The sequence below is a fragment of the Argiope bruennichi genome, chromosome 6, assembly GCF_947563725.1.
Source record: "Argiope bruennichi chromosome 6, qqArgBrue1.1, whole genome shotgun sequence".
Classification (NCBI taxonomy): Eukaryota; Metazoa; Arthropoda; class Arachnida; order Araneae; family Araneidae; genus Argiope; species Argiope bruennichi.
The window spans coordinates 113712549-113728127 of record NC_079156.1 but is presented as its reverse complement, the minus strand read 5'-3'; the positions used below and the strand labels follow the sequence as shown (position 1 = coordinate 113728127).

At 33.5% G+C, this 15579-nt stretch overlaps 1 protein-coding gene across 2 annotated transcripts in view; it reads left to right on the top strand.

Moving 5' to 3' along the window:
• LOC129972132 (protein TANC2-like) overlaps nt 1–15579 on the top strand; it is a 133962-nt gene that overhangs the window by 56067 nt on the left and 62316 nt on the right. The gene's annotated exons all lie outside the window — the stretch shown is intronic.

The following is a 15579-nucleotide window of genomic DNA, read 5'->3' as shown; positions in this document are numbered from 1 at the left end:
ATGGGTAAGTGTTTAGTCTTTATGGTTAGGCAATGAAGCACTTAATTATAATATTTTACTTTCTTGTTTAATTTAGTCAAAATAGCTTTAAAAAATGCATGCTACAGTAAAAACCTTCTTAGTATGTCTTTCAACGAATTTATCCAAAACCTTATAGTATTGAATTTTGATTAAAATCGCTATAACCTACTTGTTTTTGTTGTGTAATATAATGCTATTGGTCAATTAAAAATAAAGATTTTCATAGTCAATCTAGTACTTTATATTTATAATGCCAAAGAGTATTAATAAATTTTAAAAATTTAAATTTTAAAATAACTGCACAATAATTAATAATAGTTGCAGCATTCAATAATCCTGTTACAGCAATACTAATTCTGCTTCTTGTATATATAATTTCTTCTTTCTTGAATTTTTATCAGAGAATATATGACAATAACATGTAATTCTAAGTTATTATAATAAAAAGAAAAATTAAAATGACTATCTTTTTTTGTAATAATCCATCTAAATTAAAGAAAAAAAAGAATGCTGTTAATTTTTAATTGTCATGAAATTTTAGTTCAGTTATTAACTGAATCACTTTTTAAGTAAAATTAATTAATAATAAATCATAAAAAGGATCGATTTGTTGTCAATAACGCACTATGGATTATCTGTGACTTTATAAATGATGATCTTGACCTTGAAACGAATAGAAATTTATCAGAACCAATATAAAATTGCATCCTATCAGGAACGACGTACTAATGAAAATGATGTACTTATAATCTACTTAATAAAAAGGCTTTGGTATACTCGTTACTATAGTTACCATATGAAGTATTAAGAAATTGAAAACTGCTCTTAGTTAATATCATTAAATTATCTATAATTCCTTGTTGATTAATATATTAATTCCTGTATTTTAGGCGTCTTGTAATCTTATTTGCTCTAATTTTAATTCTTATGTCAATTTCTTCTACTTCTTAATTATATTTAAAGGCCTCGACTTAAATATTTTCATTTAAGCAATTACATGTTGTTAAAGTCACTAAATCCAGTAGACCTCCCCTGGCCGGGAGATAGGATTTTATCTCCATAATGTCTGCTCATTTATTTCTGTCAATTATTTGTCCCATTCTATTTTTCATATTGACGTCTGACGAAAACCAGATGTGCAGTGCAGGTCTGCTTGCTCTCTTTTAGCTCTTGCGCTGCACTGTCGAAGGGATGTAGGGACATTTTCACTTGTTTTTGGTATAAGTAAGTCCCTTGGGAGATAGTTAAAGCCAGAGGGAGAGCTACAATGTTGATAAACTTCCGGAGTCGTAAACTAGGATAAAACAGCTTCATTTTTTTTTTTTTCAATTTCCGGAAATTTTAGTTTGTTTTCCTGTTAATGTTTGAATTAGGATTTTTTATCAGTTCTATTTATTAAGGAACAAACTTGAGAAATTGAATCAAACAGTTCTAATATAAAGAGTATATTTCAGTTAACTTATGATGCTCCATACTAATAAATTCGACCATGCATTTTGGGTTTTTTTTCCGATTGTCTCCAAAATTAGAAACAGATATATTGTGTGTAATAAATTCGAATATGCATTTGAGTCCTCTTTCACTTTTCTGATTCCTGGAAAATTAGAAACGAATCTGCAGTGCATAATGAATTCGAGTATGCATTTTTAGCTCTATTTCCGATTGCTTGCAAAATTAGAAGTGAATCTCCCATGTATAATGAATTCAAGTTTTCATGTTGTGTCTTTTCCTTTTTTCTGATTTTCTCCAAAATTAGAAACGAATTTCTAGTGCATAATGAATTCGAGTATACATTTAGGACCTCTTCCCTTTTTCTGATTCGGTTCTAAATTGAAAACGAATTTAGATTGAACGCAATTGAAACGCAAAGATCAATATATCATGTTTCGTTTATCTAACTTACATCGTGTTTGAGTTTCATTGTAAACATACACACAAATAGATGGACTGATAATCAGTCAATAGACTTATCAATCCATTGATGAGTTTGATTCTAAACTTAGTTCAGATGTACAGCGTTGGTGGTATAACTTTTGGTTTTACTTCCCTGCTTATCTGCATATGGATAGAGAGACAGACATTCTTCTTGTACCCATATTTCGTTCAAAAATTTTGACTCTTCTCCAGTATCATGTGGTTTTCGTAGAGGTGTTAAGATTCTGTGGTGAAAGCTTATAAGGCAGTTAACAGCTACGCTACCCGAGCAGTTGCTTTTGTATCGTGGTTATGTTACTGGACTGCGAACCACGAGGTCCCGGGTTCTATCCTCGCTCATATCAATCCGCCACATTGGTAACCTCGGACGATGAACCTTCAACCTTCGTACAGCTGTTGTGGCGCCATCTACCCACAGCAAACCAAAGTCGTCAGACTCACTTGACTCAGCAACCACTCACCCACACACGCTCGCCATAACGCTTGGCGCTACTCAAATGGGTACAGGCACATTAGAATCAACAGCTAATATATCACCACTCGACAGCCATATCGTTCGTCTGACCTCCGACTCACTGGAGGGAGAGTCTGTGGTGGAAGCTTATAAGCCAGTTAACAGCTACGCTACCCGAGCAATTGCTTTTGTATCGTGGTCATGTTACTGGACTGCGAACCGCAAGGTCCCAGGTTTCATCCTCGCTCATATCAATCCCCCACAATTCTTTCACCAATAATCACGGATACTACAGTATGAATGGTTGAGGTTCGACTCCTGAGATTCTAAAGGAGTTCTAAAAATTGTTCATCAAAGTGTTAATTTATAACAGATTTTTTTAAATTTATGATAGAAGGTGGGGCTCCAGAACAGATGTGTGTTTACTGTCTCACATTATCAAAATCTGTCATACGGAAATATGTATTCTTGTATATATATATATAGATGTGTGTGTGTGTGTGTAAAAGTTACATATCAAACTCCATTCTGTTTGGAAGAGTTCCATTGTTGGAACTTGGAAGACTGTTCCATTCTTTTGGAACTTGGAAGACTCTTCAAAATACAGTACACTCCCGATTATCCGCGGAATTGGGTGGCGCGGTCGCCGCGGATAACAAAAATCGCGGATAATCCGAAAAAAGCTAAAAACGGATATACCAAAAGAGAAAACAGTCATTCCAACTTTGAAAAATCATTTTATGTACAATAAAACGTAAAATAAACAGCAGAAAATGTTTAACTAACGTTTAATATTTTAGTATATCACTCAAAACTATCCTAAAATGCATTTTGTTAATGGAAACAGAAAAGTGCTTTGTACTTACGAGAGGCGTCAAGGATACACAGAAAAATTAATACATATGTACGGTTTTAATACTGTAATGTATAATGTAATTACAAAAGCATAACTGTAAAACTACACCTTTTTGAAGAAATCAGTCATTTGTGTTTGCTTCTTGCTTTGGAAGCATTTTCTCTTTGCTTGGAAGCAAAAAAAAAAAAAAAACTTAGTGCGGTAGGCGCGGATAATCCGCTCCGCGGATAACCCGCCCGCGGATAATCGGGAGTCTACTGTATCGAGATCAGGTGCTTTGTTGATTACAGTACTTTGTTAAATACTATACAAAAAATTAAAAAGATTCCTATAAATTACATATCTTTCTTTTTCAACTGTACAGTTAGTTCTATTCTATTGAAAACCAGCTAATGGTGCATCATAATACCTATTCGAATATATCAGCTTTGTTTGACTAATTACTTTAACGTCACGTGCAGAACTGTTTTGAAGATGGATCGTGCAGTTTTCTCCATATTGCTAAGTATCACTTGCTATAGATCTGCGACTGTTCTGAATCCAGGTGTTGATTCACAAGACCAGTTGAAGCATAGACGTCATCAATGACTCACACTCATACATACATATTATTTATTTTGTCCGAGGAATCATGACTATTCACCGAGTCTTTGAATTTTTGAAAAATCGCCCTTCATGATAAGGGTGGACAATTAATGACCCTACATGGCTCGTGGGTTTTAATTTCGAACGTGCCTCCTCCTTATTTCCTGTTAATGATATACCGGACCTAACTTACTTTCTGTGCGTGGCATCGGCGAAAGCAACCCTGCGTGGTTCACTGGGAAACCGTGCCGTCTGTCGTGTGGGGATGTCGTCTGGGAATTGTCGTGTCTTTTGCTTGGCACGTCATAAATAACACCAGCAAAAAAAGAAGAAAAAAAAGTATCTAGTGGAGGTAACAAACTGCATTTGTCACGGAAGTGGGTGCCTCGCTTAGTTGTCCAACTTGGGGTTTTCCTTGAACTTTTTCTTTTCATCTCTCCTGCTTTTTTTTCTTTCTACGATTTTCTTAAAGATTGTTTTTTTCTCTCTCTCAGATTCAACTTTGCAAGCTTGAGAAATAGTAGATATTGCAACAAATTTTATTACTGCAATGTGGTTTCTGTAGTGATGATGATTGCTGGACCTTTCAAGTGTCGTTTACCATTTTAAACTTCTTGGTGTTGTTGTGGGGTGTGCTCTTTTCCATTATTATTCTCCTTTGAATTAAGTATGATTTGAGAAAACCCGTGATGGCTTATTACATAGGAGTGTTTTCAGTAACAAATCAAATAGGTAAATTGAGGTAATTGAGTAACTGTCCAAGTGCCCTATAGTTTCAGAAGAGGATTCAAATATCTCTGGATTTTTTAGGGAATATTTTATGGGTAATCTAATTTTTTGCTTTCTTTTGAATTAGAAGGGTTGTATGCTCGAATTTCTTCAAATTAAGATCTAGAACTGGAATTTTGTTGGACTTTATCGTTTACCGTTTTAAACTTCTTGGTACCTGGGAAGGGAGGGGGAGATATTCTTTCAGTTTTATTAAATGCTTTGAATCAAGTGGGATTCGAGAGTACCTGTTGTGGCTTATTATATATTATATTTTCAGTGACGAATGAAATATATAAAATAAGTAATGGTCCAAGTGCCCTATAGTTTAGGGAGAGGATTCAGATAGCTCTGGAGTTTTCTAGGGGGTATTTTCTGAGTAATCTAATTTTTTGCTTTCATTTGATTTACAAGTGTCGTATACTCAGAATTTCTTCAAATTAAAATCAAAAATTGTTTAAATTTCAGAAAACATGGCTTAAGATTTTTTTTTTTATCTTTTATGTTTTCGAATTCATTTACAGATCTGTGTGATTTGATTTTAGAATATTTAGATAATGTTAAAAAAGGTTGGTTTGTAATTTTTGAAAATCTGTTTTTATTTAAATTAATTTTATATTTATATATTTAAAACGCGAGTGACTGAATCGAGTTATCTTTAAAGGTGATCCTCAATTAAACATTTTACAGTTTCAATTAGTAATAATATTTGTTACTTACAAACATTTTATGTAGAGTTAAAATCAATAATTCCCCTCCCCCCTGCGTATAAAAGTTAATGAATTAAAAATAATGACTTTAAACTCACTTTGCTTAAAAGCCTCCTACAAGGTTTCATCTGGTACTGATTTTTATGTCAACTACATGTGAATTTTGCATCTACAATACATAAATAGCTAGATATATAAAATTTGGTATGCAGTTTAGTATCTAAAATGTGTATTCTCATAAAATGTTGAATGAAATCTCACAAAGGGTTGAAAGTTTGGTGATGGTTTTTTTTTTTTTTTTTTTGGTCTTTCAAGCATGTAAACGCAGAGATTTAAATAAATTAAATTGTTATGTGATCTTGTGATTGCAACTGTAGTTCTGTGTTCAATTTGATTTCAGTTGATCGTGGGGAAAAAAAAAAAAAAAAAAAAAACAAGAATCCAAAGACATATTTGATTTTTGGATACTTGTGTATTAACTGCATGTCAGGAATTAATCCTCACAAAAATTGCACGATAGATTCTACAAAAATTATTGATTCACACCAGATATTTATATTTTTTTACAATTAATATAATTTGGCGCAATATGGCCAAACTGACCCTTGTGCCATTACGCCAAAACAAATCAACAATTATTCACCGATGCCAGGTAAGATATTCGCTGCCTTACCTAAATACCTTCTGTTATTTTTATGAGGGGGTCATTCAATGAAGAATATGCGAGAAAGTTTTAAAGCAACAATTCTCGCATGTTAAGGTAAAAATATCTTAAAAGTAGTAATAATTAAATTAAGAAATAGTAATTTTAATAAATAAAATGATTGTAATTATAATTCAAAAAATTATTTAAAATAATAATAAATTTTTAAAAAACAAGTAATTATAATAAATAGAATGCAACATTTTGGAAACAAGAATTGTTTAATGGAACTTTAAAATAAATAATATATATCTCATGTGTTCACAATTTTTTTTTAAATTGTAAACTTTTTTAATATATATATATATATATATATATATATATATATATATATATATATATATATATATATATATATTTGAATGCATTGCCAGGTAAAATAAAAAAATATCTGTATAAATAACAATAATTGAATTAAGAAACAGTAATTTTCGATAAATAAAGGGCTAATAATTATAAGCAGAAAAAATCATTTATTCTTAAAAATAGAATTTTTAAAAAACAATTATAATAAATAAAACACAACATTTTGAAAAATAAATTACTTATTGAAATTTCAAAATAAATAATACGTTTCATACATGTTCACAGTTTTTTTTTTTTTTTCAAATGTTGAAAAGTTTTTTAATTGCTCTTTTTATTGATTGCGTTATCAGGTAAAATAAAAGAAACCCGGTGAATCCTAGGTATTGATATATATAATTAATAAAAACAATTTTTTGTTTTGATTTTGGAATTAAAGAAAACAAATTAGTATTATTTCGGCATTTATTTAAAAAAATAACATTTTTTTTAAAATAAGTAATTATAATAAGTGAAATACAACGTTTTGGAAACAAGAATTGTTTAATGAAATCTCAGAATAAATAATACATTTCGCATCTTATTTTCACAGTTGAGAAGTTTTTAAATTGCTCTTTTTATTGAATGCATTGTCAAGTAAAAAAAACAAAACAAAAAAAAAACATATGAATTTAAGATATGGATGTATTTATTTAATGAAGGCACTTTTTAGTTTTGATTTTAAATGAAAGAAAATAAATCATTATTATTTTCGATATTTAATGTAATAGGATTGAGAGGCTTTAGGGATTGGAGAAAAAATTCAAATTAGTCCGATTCCTCTGTAGACAGTTTAGATTATAATACTTAAACGAAACAAATTTGCCCGGTTTTTCAAAATCAAACCAGTTTTAAGTGCTTTCACGAGACTCATTTTGAAATTTCAAACGTCTTTTTTTTTTTTTTAAGATTCTGACTCTCCCAAACAGTCCTCATCCTATTTGCACGACCTTATGTGCTCCGGTCGTTTCAAAAACCGTGTCACGCAATCAGTCTCCCGTATCTTCTGTTGTGGGCTCGCAGTTGTCTTACCAGCAGTTGTATCCACTCGCTGACACCTAACCAAACAAACGGCTTAATTGAGATGTTGGTCTTCACGGAGAGGAATGCCCTGTGAGATTTGCAGTGGCGCTGTCTGGTCCTTTAACTGTCTGAAGGGAAATATCACGTTATTACCTCGTCTGAGTGGATCTTGGAATGGGTTTTAAAAGGCATCTCTGCTAATAATAAAAGCGAATACGTCTGTTTGTTGGCGTTCTTCAAACCAGATCGTTTGACCTATCGTTGCCAAAGTTCTTACATATATACTTTGGAGGTGAAAATAACGGAGCAATTTTTATGTAATTTTAGTTTGAATTATAATTAATCAAAAATTGATCATTTGGTATTTGATTTCGAAAATATTAGAACGCTAAAAAGTAATTTTTCATTATTTTATAATTTAGGTTATTATCTTTTAATTGACGCCATTTTAATCTCGTTGGTTTGCTGCTGAAGTTAGGAGAGGAGCCAGCGCGGGTATCCTCGTCATCTGACCGCTGTTCAAAATTATGTGGTCCGTCCCAAAATAGCCCTAGTATTGCTTTAAAACGGAACATTAATATAACTAAACGGACGCCATTTTAATAGTATTCAATATTTTACCGTAATTTTAATTAAAAAAATATTTTTATGCTATATGCTGGAGTACTTTTTTATTGTTGCTTTGAAATCTAAGCCATTTTCATTGTTTGCGCAAATTTTAAACCACGTGGTTCTCTTTTACTACAACAAAAATTTTACTTTTTTTTCCACATCAGTTGTTAATATTATACTGGATTTTGTTTTCTTCTTTTTTATTTCATTTTCATCATTGTTTTTTCAGTATCTTTAAACAAATCTCTCTGAAATATTGTGCACATTGAAAAATTGATTCGATAAACCTAAATATTACGGTTGGAATTGTGTGATTCAGTTTTTTACAATATATTTTAATCTAGCTATTACATTGTTGGGACATAAAATATACCGCATTTTTAAAAATTTTGGAATTAATTGCATACAATTTTATTTGAGGAATCGGAAAGTGAAGTTGGTGGTGACACCGGGTAATTAGATATTAGTTTTCGCAGTCAATTATATCATGTGACTATTAAGCATGATTACATAATGGGGCAGAACAGTTGTAGGATAATTTGATAAGGGAAGTATGAATTAAATATTCAATTGAAATTAAGCACAATCGATATTCCTGGCGACCTAATTAAGCGCCAAGGGTGCAGTAGTATCATAAATCAATTATATGTCGTCTTTTACTATCAGTGGCTTAACAAAGGTAAACTGATGACCAAGGCATAGCATTAATTGCGTCACTTTCTCGTACTTGGAATTTAAAAAAGTGACATGGTCGAACTGATGTTTAGTTTTCATGACGAACGAGGCGTCTAAATTTCTTCGCTTCATCTCCATCGCTACTATAATATTTACCACAAGTCCGAATGTTACAATTTGACTAGTTTTACCTACTTTGGAAATGAAAGTATACAAGTTTAATTGAGTAGACCGTATGCAACTCAAGTGGGCTTTGATACTTTTGAAATATCCGTGAGTACTGCTTTCCTCTGTATCATTGGGTACAATAAGAATACGAAATTATCATTTTATGAATCTGTGGTTTCACTTCTTGCAAAGTGTGAGTAGTTGGGTTTTGCAAAATGTGAATCGATCAACAAATAATTTTTTTTTAAATTAGGCATTAGAATTTTTTCTTTGATGCTATAGGAAAACCATTCAAATATATATTCTTTGATGCTGCATCTCGATAGTGTAACCGAGGCCAGCTGATAGGAGATTTAGTTATACAGTAGACTACCGATTATCCGCGGTGCGGATTATCCGCGCCTGCCGCACAAAGTTTTTTTTTTTTTTTTTTGACTGATTTTTTCAAAATTACATAATGCATTACAGTATTAAAACAGTACATATGTATTAATTTTTCTGTGTTTCTTTGACGCCTGTCGTAAATACAAAGCACTTTTCTGTTTTCATTAACAAAATGCATTTTAGGTTCGTTTAGAGTGATATACTAAAATATTAAGCGTTAGTTAAACATTTCCTTCTGTTTATTTTACGTTTTATTGTACATAAAACGATTTTTCAAAGTTGGAATGACTGTTTTCTTTTTTGCTATACACGTTTTTAGCTTTTTTCGGATTATCCGCGATTTTTGTTATCCGCGGCGACCGCGCCACCCAATTCCGCGGATAATCGGGAGTGTACTGTATGCGCATCGCCCTTTTATTATCCATTGAATATTTAGAGATTGGTGTACTGTTCATTTCAGTATGTTGAGACGACAACTTTTCGACGGTTCGATCTCACTAAGGGGTGATACAAAGAAAGATGTTCGTCATTTCTGGAATTTACTTTATTCTTACATGTAAACATTTCCTCCTTTCTTCTTTCCTCTCACCCTATTTTGGCGAATTTAAACCCATCCTAACGCATCTACAATGTCAGAGAGTACGTTTTATGATGAGTCATCACAGTTATCAGAACATAACACGCTGTCGCCTCGCCAGGTAATAACTTGTCCTGTTATTTATTCTGATGGTGAGAAAATTAAGGGGCATTTCCTCATGCCCCTAAGTCTGCTGTAAATTGTGACCATGGCAAAGTAAAAGTTTGAAAAGCAATGGCGTATCGATATAGAACGAGGTGATTTGATCAACCAATCTTTGGGTGCACTATGGAGATTAAATGCATGTTTGTTAATGCCACTAGCTTATATCAATAGCCAAATTTTTTAAGGGGACAATCATTTCATGCCTCAAATCTCATTTACAATTGCTTGACCCTTTGATGAGGACCAGAAAACGTATTATGTCACGAACGACACTTACCTTTTCTATGCAACTGTTGGAAAGGCTTGATATATAAATCTACCATTCTTCTCTTCTAAACAGTTGGTCCACAGACATTGATCATGTGATGTGAAACACCTCTAGTCAAACGTGAATTTAGTGAGACATAAATTACTTTTGACGGTTTTATCTATAAAAAAAAATTGCTTTTAAGAATTTTTAATTGCATTGCCTCTGTAGTCAACGAAGAGAAGAATAAACACGTTGCATAGCCCGTAACAGTGTATTGTGTTCACCTCGCTTATTGTTAGTGCAAGCCTGTTTTCCATATCCCTTCGGTGCCGATAATGAATCACTGTTCATTACGCCTTTGCACCTAGTTGATCAAGGATGCGGTTCACATCCGTTTTCGCACGCCATTCTGCGAAGCCTAATTGCATTGTTCGCTGTTTACAGCTCAGCAGGACCCTTCCTTTTGTTTTCATTATTTTTGTAGTGGTACTTTCCCTACCTCACCCCCCAACATTCGCCAGGGGGTTCTCTATCATTCTCTCCCCACTCGCCTTCAACGCTTGCCTGGATAACCTGTTTGGGGTTGTCGGGGTCATGCGAATTCTCGTTCAGGGGGCCAAGTAGAATATTTTTACTTATTTTTTTTGTTAGTGTTATTCTTTTCGTTGGGGGGGTCGTGTTTCCGAATCTCGTGAGGGTACGTAGGGGGTCACGGCGGATGAAGTCGCAGACGAACCTAATGTGACAGTTGCGGATATAAAAGCCTAGGTGAACTCTTATGTGGTAAGGGGATGGAATGAAGTGCGTTTATGCTGGGAGTTAGTGACGTCATTTGGACTTAAGCTTTTGTTGCTATGGCAACGTAATCTTATTTTCCTTCGCATGAGGATGCCTTTCTTTTTCATATTTCTGTCATATGATCAGACTTAGCAAAATTTTGAAATAAAAATATTTCTACGCTTTACTGCCTAAATTATTATTTTATAAGCAAAAATTATGTAGTTTATTGTTATCAAAATGTATATAAATTCAAATATAAATAATACGTCTCTGCCCGACTTCAGATATCTAATTTTCCGGGGTCCGCGATGGTCTGTTGGTAAGGTCTCGGTTTCGGAAATGGAGGGATTTCAGGTTCGAGACCCGATTCCAACGAAGAAACATCGTTTAAGCGGGTCTGGTGCGCGTTAAATCCGTCGGAGCCAAACGTCCTATCGCTGGTGTGGTATGGATGTTTGGAGAGGTGTCATTTGACCACGGTTCAAACTTATGAGGTACGTCCCAAAATACACCAAGTGTTGCTTTAAAACGGAATGTTAATATAACGAAATTAAACAATTTCCCGGTCATTTTCCCGTCTAAATTATGGAGACAATATCAAAATTGGGAAGTATTTGTTAAGATAGTTGATCCATGTATATTTGATGTGTTCAACTGTCCCGTTTTTCGAATGAAAGTGTCAGATTAGGTCGCCATATTCTATTTGGAGGGAGGAAAGACAAGAATTCTTACAGCTTTTAAGAAAAAGTTTGCCAAAGATATGAAATTTTTCGTAACGTTATCTGGGTAAACAATGGAAAATGTAGGGAAAATGAAACAATAAAAATTGAAGGAAATTATCGCTACCGCTGCCTCAATATGGCAGGAAACAATATGGAGATAATTGCTTTTCTCCTTTTTGTGACTTGGACCTTGTGCCATAGATACAGCTGGTTGCATTTCATTATTTCACTTAATATGCTGTATAAAGCAAATACGTTTGGAGTTTAGATTTTAAATAAATAAATAAATGGTAATAATATAAGTATAAATAGACATCTGGAGTTTTTTGGAATTTAGATTTCGAAATTTGAACAAGGGAAGAAAAAAATGCAAATCCTATTACTGAATAAAGTGAGTATACTGTACATTTCCTAGATTCTAGAATTCAAATTTTCGGATTATGCAGGGGAAAAAAAAAGCTTGGTTGCCGTTACTGTGGAATATATATTTATTCCTTTATATTGGAAGGTGATAAATTCAAGTGCAACCAGCTAATTTATCTTTTACAATAGGGAAAATCCTTTCTAACAATGTCCGTTTATACCCTCCTGTATTTTTCATACCCAGGTCACTCTTGCATATTTAGCACTTAAATCTTATAATTGTGTCGATAAGAGCATGACTTTATTCCAAGAATGGCGTAAGTGCAGAAATGTTCAGCTTTGTCCAAGAATGATGCTGCCATTTGTTAAGTCATTGTTTCGGCGGCTTTTTACAAAATTAATTGCAGGAACAAAATTAGGCCGTTCAGGTGCCCACGGAAAATAGTCCATGGAACTGTCTCCTTAACATTGTTGTAGAACATTTGCATAATTTGTACTTTTCTTTCTTGAATATTCATGTCGAATTTTTTTTTTTTAATTGGTATTCTGTTATCAATCTATTTATGGGACAAAATAGTGACTTTAACTAGTTATCTGGTTTTTGAAATCATGGTGGGTATTTAAACTGGAAAGAAACCCAGTTTTTAATTATTTTGTCTAGTTATTGTCAACAGTTGTATGGGGAAATATTTTGTCGTATCGAGAGCCCTGTACTCTGAAAATCAGTACAGCAGATGTATACGGAGTGCACTGAAGCCTTCAACCTCGCAAATAGGGTTCAATTGCTATTAAGTAAGAAATTTTTGTTATGTGATTGAAAATGTCATGTTTGAGCAATAGTATTAGACGGTATTGTATCTGATTGCTACTTTTGCAAACCGCTCGATAGATCAAATTTAATACTTTTGCTTAATAATCTTGATCACCAGATTTATTAAATTTGATTTTTTTTCCAACTTTCTCATATATTTCTTCATTTATAGAGAAAGTATTTCTGGTCATCTACCAATAGTTTGAAGATTCTTTGAACTTTTGTTAGCCGTTGTTTTCTTATACAAAATTTTGGATAGCTAATGAACATAGCAGTTTATACGGCTTAGTTCTGTGGTAAAAAAAGTTGTTATTGTTTTTTATGGCACTTGCCATGGACAAACCCGCTGTTCCGAAGACAGCGATTTTAAGCCGGTGGGGGAAGCGTTTTTTTTTTTGTTTTGTTTGTTTAGTAGCGCCAACTAGGGTCAAGAGTACGCCTTAGCTACTCACGCATTCCTCATTCGCTTGCACAACCCATTTTTACAGAAGGGCACATTCACACATCTCACAAATAGAACAACCATGCCCGAACCCAGGACGCCCAGTTTACGGGGAAGACACGCTACCGCTATGCCAGGACGCCGGCAATCGAGAGATTTGTTGTAATTAAAAAAAAATAAAAGACGTGTTAAATTTGTTCTTATTGGCGACCACTTGCGGTAGTGTCTGCTGTAAAAACAACGTATATTTAACAGCATATGTTTCCTTGCGCATATTCCCCCCCTTTTTTTTTCTTTATTATTGCCATTAAGTAATATCAACTGCTGTTTCATTACAAATAAATGAAAAAACACCTACTTTACTTGATTCCCTTATAGTGCCCTTTAAAAGTTTACCATATATTTATTCTGATGGAAAGCTCTGAGCCATGTGCCTCACAGCTAATGACACCAAACCCAAGTCGAATCCAAGTCTTTCCCAGGGATTGTGCTGCCCTTTGAGCTGTTTGCCGACATTTGTTCCATTTATTATTCGATTAGTGTCCATCCGCGCCGACAGGCACGTTCAATTGTCCAATTTCCGCTAATGGGACACAATGCCTCACATCTCCCAAATGAATATGGATATGCGACAGAGGCTCCGGGACAGTGGGTCAACGCGGCTAATGGGACTTAATAATGCAGCTTTTAATCTTGGCGATGTACTGCCGCCGGGCCGATGCTTCATTTGATAGTGTGATATCTGGCCTTTTAATTTAAATGGAAGTCGCATCTTCATTTAATACCCCCGGAAGTCGGTGACAGGTTTTGTTTGTTTATTTGAGTTTGAGATAAATATTGTGCCAAGTTTCATCTAATGGTATAGTTAGGTAGGTTAGGTTAACAAGTCATAACGCAGCGAATTTTTCTTTTTCTTTTAAAACTTATACTTCATTAATCTGTCACTATAATATGTGTTAGTCGCACAACAGAGCCATTTATTGTAAGTTACTAAGAAAGACATCTTATTTTTTTATTGATGGTGCATTATCTGATAAAATAGAGATTGATTTTATTGAAAATTCGAACTTTAAAACTTTCGAACTTTAAATTTATTCAATATTCAAACACGAGATTTTGACGAATCTTCACATTTTAAATCTGCCTGAGTTCAATAAACACATTTCTGGAAAATGTCCGTCTCTCTGTCCGTCTGTGACAAACATAACTCATAAACGCTTTAAGCTATATGGATAGAATTTGGAATACGGCCTTAACAATAAATTTGTAGATTTCTGTCAAATTTTGTGTAAAATCCACTCTGAGGAAGTCTGTCTGTCCCGCTGTTCAAATTTAAGTTAGCAACTTCAAAACGAAGTGAGCTAGATGAATAAAATTCGATGCACAAATTTAACAGCTATAGTTTAGATGGTGACCAAGTTTTGAGTTCAATCCAACTAGTAATTGACCCGTCTGTCTGTACTTTCAGAAACATGCTAACGCGATAAAATTTTTGTTTCAGACGTTGGTGAAACCGCATCTGAAACACAAATTCGATTTTCGTATACTATTCATGTTATGGATTAATAATCGTCCAGAATTTCGCCAAGATTGGCACGATAGATTCAGTACAAATGCTAACTTCACACCAAAAGTTAATATTTCGTAACTATTGTATGTCTGGGCTATGCAAAGCGTTCTTTGGGCTAACATTTTTTCAGAAATTATGCGGGAATGTTTTGAAGCGACAACTCTCATTTGTTCGTTTATGGGATATAAGACAATGCGCCAAATGAATTTTGATCTTTCCGATCTCGTATTCTGCAAAAGATCTTAATATGACAAGAGTTACTAACTTAACAAGCTTTTGCTTAATTAGATGTCAAAAATCTGCCGGCATGAATTGACTTCATTATTTATGGATTTTTGGCAGAACATAAGATTTTCCTGGTTTATAAAGAAACGATGACTGGTACATGGCCATTTTATTAATAACTTGCAAATGTAAAGATAATAGACCGGATTTTAATAATTAGTCGAAAAGTCAATTGCAATTGCAATTGACTGTAGAGATTTTCTTTTTTTTTTTTTGTATCCAGTGAAATTGATTGTCACTACTCTTTTTATATGTAGAGTTCTAACAACAAGATATGATCATCTCTCTTTCGAATCGTGGTGTTGCGATTTTTTTTTTTCGCTAATTCGGTAACTGTATCTAACAAATTACGCATGATTAAGACAACAGATGATTTTT